General features: G+C 39.8%; 1 long non-coding RNA gene across 1 annotated transcript; it reads right to left on the bottom strand.

The window, feature by feature from the left end:
- Positions 1-1001: 1001 nt before the first annotated feature.
- Positions 1002-10849, bottom strand: LOC144083877 (uncharacterized). The gene is made up of 2 exons (XR_013303651.1): positions 9555-10849; positions 1002-7252 (listed from the first exon to the last, which is right to left on the bottom strand). It is a non-coding gene; the product is annotated as an uncharacterized LOC144083877 (long non-coding RNA).
- Positions 10850-11971: the final 1122 nt, after the last annotated feature.

The following is an 11971-nucleotide window of genomic DNA, read 5'->3' as shown; positions in this document are numbered from 1 at the left end:
CTTCTCCCGGCACGTTTGTCCAGCTCCAGCTTTCCAGCGGCATATTCATGTGAATGAACATATAAGGCCCGGTGATGCGAGTGGTTAGTGCGTCGGCCTCACAGCTATGGGGTCCTGGGTTCAAGTCCAGGTTGGTCCACCTGTATGGAGTTTGCATGTTCTCCCCAGACCTGCGTGGGTTTCCTCCGGCTATTCCAGTTTCCTCCCAGATTCCAAAAACATGCATGGTAGGCTGATTGGGCACTAAATTGACCCTAGGAATTGTTGAGTGTGCATGGTTGTCTGTCTCCTTGTGCCCTGCGATCGGCTGGCCACCAATTCATGTTGTCCCCCGCCTCTGACCCGGAGTCAGCTGGGATAGACTCCAGCACCCTCTGTGACCCTAATGAGGCTAAATCTAGTTGTAATACTATTAAACACATTTTAGTAGTATTAAACCGCTAGTTATTTGTTACTTTGTTAATACATGGGGAAGTAGAACAAATACATGTTTTTTCAATCCAATATCCTGTTCTTGTTTTTTTTCAGAGGGTCGGAACGAATTAATTTGTTTTTAGTTCATTTCTATGGGAAACGTTCGTTTGAGTTACGAGAAAATCGACATACGAGCCCAGTCCCGGAACGCATTAAGCTTGTATCTCGAGTTACCACTGTATATATGTATGTACAGTGGTACCTCGACATTGAGAAATTAAAAAAAATTAAGCCTAAAATTGTGGGTGGAAGTGTAACTGTTGACAATGTAATAATTCATAGTAGTTAGTATCTATTTGACAATACAAATAAAAGTGTATATATATATATATATATATATATATATATATATATATCAGTAGCGGGCCGTGCATTTCACACCTAGGCCTTCAGTAGTGAATCAATCCAACCTTCAATTTCAAGTATTTTATAGCTATAAAACCTTTACTGCAGCTACAGCTGTGACACATAAAAACGAATCAATAATAACCTCAAAAATTGAAATATTATTTAGGAAAATAGACAAATTTTACTCACCAAAAATTATTTTTATTATACAATATTTATTTTCTTTCCACAAGAAGCTTTCAATTACTCTGTCGTAAAGATTACCCATGCGTTTTAGGTCCATCAAGAAGTTCTATCGCCATCAAATCTAATGCTGAATGTTGAGTCTGTTCTGTTGTATTTCTGGCATAAGTTTTTATTCTATTTAGGGCTGAAAATGTCCATTCTGCTGAAGGAAGTCAAGTAGATCAGTGGGAGATTTTCCTGCAAAATCACCAGTGGCATACATTACAATCAGTTCTGTTCTTAGCCGAGGCAGATCGAAAAGTGCTCCGTAACTCTGCGTGAAGCTGGAGAAGGCTGCATGTGGGAAAGTTTTCTGGTATTCCCGAAATTTCGGCGGGTCGAGGAGGGAGACAAACATCAGTCTTTCGTGGTCTTGAAATCTGGTCCGCGTATGGCAAATAATATTGTCCAGAATCCTGTCGTGGAGTTGGTGGTAGTACGCGCGAGAATCTTGCGCTTGACCTCTTCATGCGCTTGATCTCTTCATGCGCTTGACCTCTTCATGCGCTTGTGGCACCCGAACTGCGTTCGGTGGCCTCGTAGATTTCCTCATATTGGCTCCTCTCGCATTCAACTGTGTCACAAAACTATTTTTCTCTTGCAAGACAAAACTGTACATCCAGTTTGTTGTTCTGTAGTATTGAAAAAAGCACGCCTGAATGCTCAAAAATGCCATTGAATGTGTGAAGCAAAAAACAAAATTCAAAATCATCCAGACGTGCTTTAAATCCATCAGCACACCGCAGACTACTCGCTGTACTCGTGATGATGCTCCAGGATGTGATGAAACAGTTCCTTTAGAGCAGCTCTCTTCTCAAATACTGTATTGACCACTTTGGATGTGTACTGCCACGTTGGTGCCACACGAGGCAGACGCCGCTGGCAGATTTCGTCCAGCAGCTGTGTGCGTCGAGGTGATCTTAAAAAAATGCAGCAAAGCCATTAAGGTGAGCAAAAAATATATTGCATTCTTTAAGCTTTGAGGCCCCGAGTCAGTACTAAATTGAGCCGATGTGCATAGCAGTGTATGAATAAAGCTAACGGTGCTTTCTCCTTAACTTTAGCCTGCAACCTATTTAATCCAGAAGACATGACCACTGCACTGTCATAACACTGTACCACAACTTTACCCAGACATTCATTTTCCACCCAAAAATGAATGAATGATATATATAAACATATATATATATATATATATATATATATATATATATATATATATATACAGACGCTCCCCTACTTACGAACGAGTTAGGTTCCGAGCGATTGTTTGTAAGTTGATTCAGTGCTATATTTTGTATTATAATTTATGTTTAAGGCCTATATAAGTATATTGAAGGTTTATATAAGTGCATTTGTATGTTTAAGGCTTGTATAAGTAACACACATTGGTTTGTACTGAAAAACATTTAATAAAATGGAGAGAATATGTACAGTACTGTATATATATATAGAGAGAGAGAGATTTACGTATTAGAAACTGGCCGAAAGAAGCAATCTAACAACGATTGCACAGTTTTCTTCTTTTTTTCATCATAAATGATGCGGTAGCACTGTATGGCATCATTCAATTGATTTGCAAACTTTGTGCAACGTTCAATATTTGGGTCCTGCTGCTCGATCTTTCTGTTTATAAATGGTACTGACGGTCGAACGATTCAAGTTGTTATATGTGCAACTCTCACCACTCTCACGCGCATCAAGCTTCGCTATTATTGCCACTCGTTTCAAATGAAATGGCTTGCCTCTTCCTTGCAACTCCCTCAATAGAAGCCTTTCACTTTTTACCAACCATATTCAATAATGGATGCACGAGATATTTAATGATACAAATGAAAAAGGTTCTTTGCGCACTGGAGATACGTTCACGCACTTCCGCATTGCAACGAAGAAGGTAGATGCTGGGTGAGCTGAGCCCTCACAGCGCCAGGCGTATTAGCGGCGGAAAGAAGCACTACTCGGAAAAAAATACAAAATTGGACTTACGAACAGTTTTTGACTTAAACGCAATTTTCAGACATGTTCGTATGTACCGTTGTGTGTATATGTGTGTATGTGTGTGTATGTGTGTGTATATGTGTGTGTATATGTGTGTGTGTGTGTATGTGTGTATATGTGTGTGTATATGTGATGGAATAATGATTAATACAATTTAATCATTATTAGTAATATTTAATTAAAGAGGAAGACATCATTAACATACACTGATTTCAACTTGCAAGGAGAAATCACTCATAACGCGGCTTTGTTGAAAAGTATTTCTGACGTGCGGCATACTCTTCTCTCTATTTAGTCGCGACATACTGAAAACATTTAATGTAATCTGATTCAAAACAATTGCATAAGCTAACCGAATAACACCCTTAAAGTCAAAAAACAACTGCTCCTATTAGATCGAAACCAAAACACCTGCGTAAGAATTTGCAGTATAAGCATAATAATTTCTTTATAAGGTAAACTGCTGGCGTCCCAGTCAAAGCAATTTATGAGTCCTTCGTAGATCAGCATCCTTGGCCTGGAACAAGGGGTTTGTTGCCGTCAATAGTCCTGAAAACAATTAACTGGCCTCGAAAGCAGCTGTGGGGGAAAGTGTCCTCTTGTTTGGTCCAACATAAAGCATAAATTAATTTATAGCTTTATTACCTATTAAAAATGCTTACAAAACATATAGAAACATCCCAGAATAAACCCAACATTCCCCCATTTTTATTATATATTTGTTATTCATTTTATGGCAAATACAAAAAGGGAGGGATATGTCCGTTGGCTGCTTTAATTTTACCCGCATTTTCCTTACTCGCACGGCTGGTCTGAAAAAGAAAGAACAAAATCATTTTCGCCGAATTCGTTCTCGGAATTACCATGCTCCTGGAATTCACTGCTCCCCTCAGTACGTTTCATCAGCAGAGGATATAATTCATGCAATTTAGAATTTGTAGGGGCAATCGCAGTGGTTATAAGTCAACTTAGCAAGGATCTTAAGCAGGGAATAAGACAACATCCACATAATGACAAAGTCGTAGCAAAAATGGCTACTGAAATTACAACAGATAGGGCCAAACCTTTGTATGTACGAAGGCCTTATCCCACCAATCTGTCAAGCGGATAATTCTACTCCAGGATGCTTTTTCATATTGCGGTTTAGGGTCTGCAGGCCTTTGTTGGCCCTGGTGAGGGACCCAGTGGGGGACGTGTTGTTGAGTGCAACATTTTCAAACATTGCATACGCCCCCTGCTCCTTCAAGAAGCATTTCAACCGCTATGCGATCCTGGAACGCCATCAGACTAGTGGCTGCCAGTTGTTCCTTTATCGCCACAAATCCCTGTTTAGTATAATTTCCAAGGTTTTGGACATTGTAATGCAGGTAATTTATCCTATCCACATTTTTGTTTTGGGGTACTCCAAAGAAAAATAGACTCCCAACCTGCTGCAACCTGATTAGCCAACTTACACTCATCTGGTACGCCCCGGGGATGCCAATCGCATCAATGTATGTTGGATCTCCCTCTCTTCATACCGATCGACGCCGTCGGGAGAGACCCACCATCATACTGGATTTCAGCCAATTGTATCTCCTCCACTGCAGATGGAAAAACAGACAGTGGTAAAAGCAGTGACCCCAAGGCACAAAGTCCTGCCGCATTTCGGCAGGAGTCGTATAATTTATTTCCACCACACCATCACCATAGGTCAGAACGTGGTATCAGGGTGTAGTCTGTTTTAGGACGTGGGCACACCACGTCTCATTTATCGCCTCCAGCTTCAGACCATGCCCTGTAAGGTTTAAGCAGGTAAAATGATCAAACACAACATGTGTTGAAAAGTTAGCTTTGTCCTTTGCTGCTCTTGGAACGGGGTATACATTATTTCTCACACTTTGGCTTACATCTTCTTTTATCATTATCTCCTTTACACAATCAGGGGTAATTTGCGCGGGTACTACTCTTAAGAGAGGTCGGGCCCCATACATTTTATACAGGTTTGATTTACAATAGCTGCATTTTCCATCAACAATAACCAATTGTTTCTTACCGCCTCCCGTTTGGGAAATCCCTGTTGCGGAAATGAAGTCATCATCCCTGGTCATCTCAGATTTCAATTTCACTATGGCGGTTCTGGGTGTTTCCATCTCTGACAGTTTTCCATAGACATGGTCATTGTTGTTGAGACACAAATGTAAAATTTGTAAAAAGGGTCTTCTCCACCTGCCCATGGACTTAGGAAAAACGTCAGACAAGGATCTTTTCCACAAGTTAATTTGTCAGTCTGAATAATGATGTGTAATGCCCCCACCATATGGGTTAATTTTATCAAAGGCCTGATGATTTTTGCGCACGCGTGTGTCATCCAAGCTTGCCAATCTTGACCAGTTTCTGCAACAAGGTTTCCCCAATCTCTGTTTTAGGACTGTTATGTACCACACATATTCTCTATAAAATCCATATGTATCCTTTGAAATGGATATGTAGCTTTTGTAGCTTGACATAAGGGGGAATTGCCCGTATATTTGCATATAAATTGAATCCATAAGTTTTGTAGCGCCTACCAATCTCCCCCTTTTTGAGGCATGGAATTTCCCATGACTCAAAATGGCAGCCCTCCGAGATAAGTCTTTTGTTTTTGTTTAGTCCCCCAGGTTCCCAAATTTCCCATTGCAGAAATCAAAAAAAATCATTTGCCGAAATTCTTTTCCCTTCTTTTTGTTTCTGTCCTACTCTGCCACCGCCGTCCTCGAAAGGCTTATCAGCGATTTCAGAAATCAAATTTCCAAATCCTTTTCCACCTTGATATTAGAAGATTGATATATCATATCTTGGTGGCCAGCCAATTAAAACACAAAAGATAGACTCTCATCCATGCTCGCACTCATAATCAGGGAATTTAGAGTGTTCCACCAGTCATCCATAATTTTGGTTTGTTGGAGTAAAACTGGAGTACCCGGAGAAAACCTACGAATTCTTGAGGACACCAGGAATACTCCACACTATGGAAGGTCTGGATCCACCCCGCTTTCATTAGTATATCCTCGAACCGCAAGGTTGATGCGTTAATCACTAGTCAATTTGGGTCGTTCACTCATACCTCAGTGACCCGTAAATTTTCACCACAGGTGTAAACCACCATCCCCAGTGGGGCCTTGGTAGTTCACCCCATCTTGCTGCCCCGTCAGCAATAATCATTCCTGAAGGAACTAGGTAATTAATGTATTAGATTCGCGTGCCACATATCTAAAAATAGAAATTTGTTCTGGAAGTTCAATTGCCACCGCTCCTTACCCCAGTCAGTCAGCATGTGGACTGCCATGCGAGTGGCTGTGATTAACTATCTATTCACCAATAATGCAATAATGGAAAAGTTGTGACACATTGAAACACACACACACACCCCTTAAGTATTTTAACGGTTTGTAAAAACTTTACCTCCATGTTCTGCATTAAGTTACACCCCCTTTCAATGCTATCGAATTGTGCCCATTCTAGACAACCCATCTACATAAAGCATTACTCAAAGGTTGATATTTTATAATTTGGAGATGCTATTTTTGAAACATACATTATTTCATCACTTGTTTCACACCATGAAAGGCCCCACCAGAATTTGGGAATCCAGTGCCAAAATAGAGCCTATTTCCAAATTTCTCTTGAATTTGTTGTAGATATTACCCAAATATCTAAAAATTCATGTGCCAATGCACTATGTCAAAACCAAAAGCGACAAACAATCTGATTCTTTAGACAGATTTTGGAACTTGGAGAATTGTTCCTTTTCCCCTTATCTAAGCTTGTTATTGCCAATCGTTATCACTGTAACATTTAGGTGTATTAACCCCATAATTGAAATGCTGTAAGTTTTGGCTGAAGTTCTCTAAATTTGTATGCCCCTAAAGCAATAGACAGCGACGTTAGGGAGACAACAGTTAGAACCTTCACGAGGTGTCTCCCGAGAGGCCGCCCGCCGCGGCCTGCGAATCCAACACAACCACCCAGCGCTGCCACCCAGGAACATGGCGCCCTATGTTTTTCATCCAGCCGGAGATGTCCGCCCTGCCCCACACCTCCGGAAACAGAGTCGTCTGAACACCTATGGCTCCGCTGTCCGGCCTTAATGACCGAACGCTACCATCGCGGCCTGGGCAACTCCCTGGATGAACTAATCCGTGTTCCAGTGGCAGCTCTAGCGCTGCTGAGGGTAATCCTCAGGCGCCTGGGGTGAAAAAGAAGAAGAAGAACAGCAACGTCATTTGGTTGTATCAATTGCTCAATGCTAATATCCTAATAGTCATCAATATGACCTATACCAAAGCATATTTCCCCCTTCAGGACAAACAGGGAATGTCTTCTGTGCACTTTAAAAACACTCCATGTTTCTTCTAGGGAAACTATGCCTATCCTAAATCAAGTATCTTATCTACCCCAGCCAGGTCCAATTTACCTAATAATTTGGACGAATGCCATGAATTTTCTCATGCCATTTCTTCATTGTTAATTTCATGTATGATCTCTGTCACAACCAAATAACTCTTAATATCTAAGACATAATTCACCTCATACCATGTTTACTTAAGATAAGAGCTATTTCCTATAGCTCTCTGTTACCACAATAAAAATCTACAATAATTAAATTACAGAAATAAACCTTTTACTAGGTATTCCCTAATTAAAATTTTCAAAGTTTAATAAAGGACCCACAAATTGTCACCAATATGCCATAATATTGAAAATTTTCCAATCCCTTTTTTTCTTTAACCAGCCAATCTCCTATATTAAATATTTTGAACAATCCAACCATTCAAAAACAGTATTAATATTCTTATATCCTCCAAAACTAGCTCTTTAATTAAGAGCCCTTTCCACAAATTAAAATAAAATAATAATAATAGCTATCCTGCTCTATTCCCAATTCCAAAGCTTTTACCAAATCAATCTTTGCTAACCAGATTTTCTATCACCTCGAAAGACATTTCTGATTAAATCCAAAGAATAAATGTGAAGGTAATTGCGGAAACCCTGCTTCTTTTATTATGAATTGTTTAACGGAAGCGCGCTCTTAGCTGCTAACTGTGACCTTCACGCTCGCTGCAAAGCAGCATTCTTATCTTGTTTACACATTCCAAAACGCTCTCTTTTTCTTTTTGTGCACAATGCTTCGCCTCCTGTGCACAATTCTAACACTTTTTAGACAAGACTAAATTAATTCCTCTCCCGATATCAAACTATATCACAATATTTTAACAAGACCCCATAATCACAATATGCTGCAAGCATAACTATATCATAGCAAACCGATTTTTGCCCTCAAGTTTGTTTCAGCATCCCCAAGGCCAATTATTGTAATGTCTTCACGGAGGGGGTCCAAAAAAAATTAATCGCTTGTGCGGTCCACGCGCACACTGAATGCCTAACACCATCAAATCAGCCACCCCGCGGCCCACATGTTTCTCCGCGTTCAAATCAGCAGCCGCACCAAAAACAGCCGCGATCCCCCGCAGTCGAGGCATTATTTGACCAGTTTGGAGTATGACAAAAACGCAGGTTTGGCAACCCCGCTAAACATTTAATTGGCCGTTTTGCATTTCTTTTCATCTGTTAACCAAAATATTCCCGCTAGCGGACGGGATCAAAACCAGGATAAGCTGCAATAAGCCATTTCATTCCAGTACATTGACAGTACATTTAGTTACTATTAACAAAGTATGTATAGCCCTTGGAAATAAGGGCTATTCCAATTGCCGTTTTACAAGCTTCAACATCACACAAAAATTCCAATTGAATTCCATTCACAAAAAATGTGATCTCTGGTTTAACCAAATCAAATGCCAGTGTTTCCTCCTATTCAAAATCCTCATTCAAATCATTTTAGCAGGCATTTCTTGGTTTCAGAACAAAACAGCCCATCACCTCGCTCCTATCAACCAGCCGAGGAACGCTATTTTTTACAAAACAGCACGTTTTGCCTTTCCCCGCTTCGCCATCAAAAACAATAATTAGTATCTGTGGAACAAGCCGCGTCGCTTCTATCTCCATTCATATATTATACATATATATTACTTCTATGCATTAGTACGTACATTATCCCGTAGTATCAATATTTTATGCATATTAAGCTAGCAATACCATATTTATTTTATCTATAAGTTTAGATGTCTAATCCTAAAAGCGCTCTGATTTTCAACAAATTTCCAATCTTTACACGGCAGACGCATCTTTGGATCGTCGTCTCTAGCCGATTTATTATTTGAGCCACCCATTTTGGAGTGGATTCGTGTGCAACCTCGTAGTAACTTTTTTCTCTTGTTTCTCCTTAGGCCTTATCAAAACTACACACACAACCAAAACAACGTCGACCACCACGTTTTATAGACCACACTCGTGTCTACCTACTAGTACTAAAAATCGCTAATCCCCAGGATGCGAGCCTTATTTCTAAAAATAAAGGCCATCGCATGAGATGCCCTTCGCGCATTTGGAACCCATCAACAACATGCAGACATTTCACGCGGACTCACCAGAGATGTTCTCAGATGTCTCTCCGTGTTGGAATAGTCTTCAACCGTCGAGAATCCAGGCGCTGCCGTGAAATAATCCACCCTGGAAAAGGAAATTTGTTGCCGTGCACGCTCCCCCGATATTGAACCGCAGCGTCTGGATTCCTTATCGGTGTGTTGACCCCGGCTACTCGAAGGACCAAAATGTTGGAATAATGATCAATACCATTTAATCATTAGTAGTAATATTTAATTAAACAGGAAGACATCGTTAACATACACGGATTACAACTTGCAAGGAGAAATCACTCATAACACGGCTTCGTTCAAAAGTATTTCTGACGTGCGGCATACTCTTCTCTCTATTTAGTCACGACATACTGAAAACATTTAATGTAATCTGATTCAAAACAATTGCATAAGCTAACCGAATAACACCGTTAAGGTAAAAAAAACAATTGCTCATATTAGATCGAAACCAAAACACCTGCGTAAGAATTTGCAGTAAAAGCATAATAATTTCTTTATGAGGTAAACTGCCAGCGTCCCAGTCAAAGCAATTTATGAGTCCTTGGTAGATCAGCATCCTTGGCCTGGAACAAGGGGTTTGTTGGTGTCAATAGTCCTGAAAACAATTAACTGGCCTCGAAAGCAGCTGTGGGGGAAAGTGTCCTCTTGTTTGGTCCAACATAAAGCATAAATTAATTTATAGCTTTATTACCTATTAAAAATGCTTACAAAACATATAGAAACATCCCAGAATAAACCCAACAATATGTGTATATATGTGTGTGTATGTGTGTGTACGTGTGTATATGTGTGTACGTGTGTATGTGTATATGAGTGTGTGTATGTATGTGCATACATGTGTGTGCATGTGTTTGTGTATGTGTGTACATGTGTATGTGTGTATGTGTGTATGTGTATGAGTGTGTGTATATGTGTGTGCATACATGTGTGTGCATGTGTGTGTGTATATGTGTGTGTACATACATATACACACACACAGTGGTACCTCGACATACGAGTGGCCCGACATAACGGCAATTCGAGATACAAGTAAAATTTCGGGCAAATATTTATCTTGAGATAAGACAAATTTAGATATACGAGCAGACAGCGGACGTGAGATGCTTCTCATAAGAACATCATGGGCACTGTCTCTCTCCCCGCAACTCCCTCATGTAATGTCTCTGTTCGCAACTCCCTCTTTGTAATGTCTCTGCGAGCACTGGGCGGAACATTGGATTTTTTCAGTGTTTTTTTCCCGTTAGTAAGTGCGAATGGCATATATACTACTTCTTGTTGGCAAGTGGTCGTGCGTTATCCCTCCCTCCCTCCCTCCCTCCTTCCCTCCCTCCTTCCCTCCCTCCTCCTCCTTTAGTAATATTAAACCACTAGTTATGTGTTACTTTGTTAATAGATGGCGAATTAGAACAAATAAAAAAAATCAAATCCAATATCCTGTTTTTGGTGTTTTTTTAGAGGGTTGGAACAAATTAATTTGTTTTTAGTTCATTTCAATGGGAAACGTTCGTTTGAGTTGGGAGAAAATCGACATACCAGCTCAGTCCCGGAACGAATTAAGCTCGTTTCTCGAGGTACCACTGTATGTGTGTATATGTGCGTGTATGAATGTACATTGGTACCTCGACCTACGATCAGCTCTACCTATGACATGCTTGAGGTACGATGAAAATTTCGATCAAATAATTCGCCCTAGATACGATCAAAATTTCGAGATGCGACCAAGCCAGGTGGCCATGACATGAGAGGCTGTTTATCATTGTAGCGCACTGTCTTTTTTTGCCGCATCTCTTTCGTGTATAACAGATATCTACGAGCACTGAACGATTTATTCAGACGAGTTTCCGCTACACATGGATCAGAAAACGCACAACGAGCATGCGCGGGCGAAAAGAGGGCTATCTGGCTAATGAAGTATACTCGTGCACACAACACCTATAGCCAATGTCCCCCTTTCTCAGAATAAAACTTCATTACCCACAATCAATACGTGGGTAAGCTCAGCTGTTGCATTTCCTGTTATTCTTTCCTTAGCCTGTTAGCTCCCGCGATTGCTCATTCAAGACTACTTCTCGTTGGCAAGTGGTCTTGCGTTATCCTATTGTGAGGACATTTGTGCATCATTTTCGGAATATTTTGAAGGGAATACAACAGCAAACAGCCCATCGATAGCAAACGTGAGGGTGCATATGTATTTATATATATATGTATTTGTATATATATATATATATATATATATATATATATATATATATATGTATTTGTGTATATATGTGTATTTGTGTATATATATATATATATATATATGTATTTGTGTATATATATATGTATTTGTATATATATATATATATATATATATATATATATATGTATTTGTATATATATATATATATATATATAAATTAACGATT

This window comes from Stigmatopora argus, chromosome 10, assembly GCF_051989625.1.
Source record: "Stigmatopora argus isolate UIUO_Sarg chromosome 10, RoL_Sarg_1.0, whole genome shotgun sequence".
In the NCBI taxonomy this organism is placed as follows: Eukaryota; Metazoa; Chordata; class Actinopteri; order Syngnathiformes; family Syngnathidae; genus Stigmatopora; species Stigmatopora argus.
The sequence above is the reverse complement of the archived record's forward strand: the minus strand, read 5'-3'. Positions and strand labels throughout refer to the sequence as shown.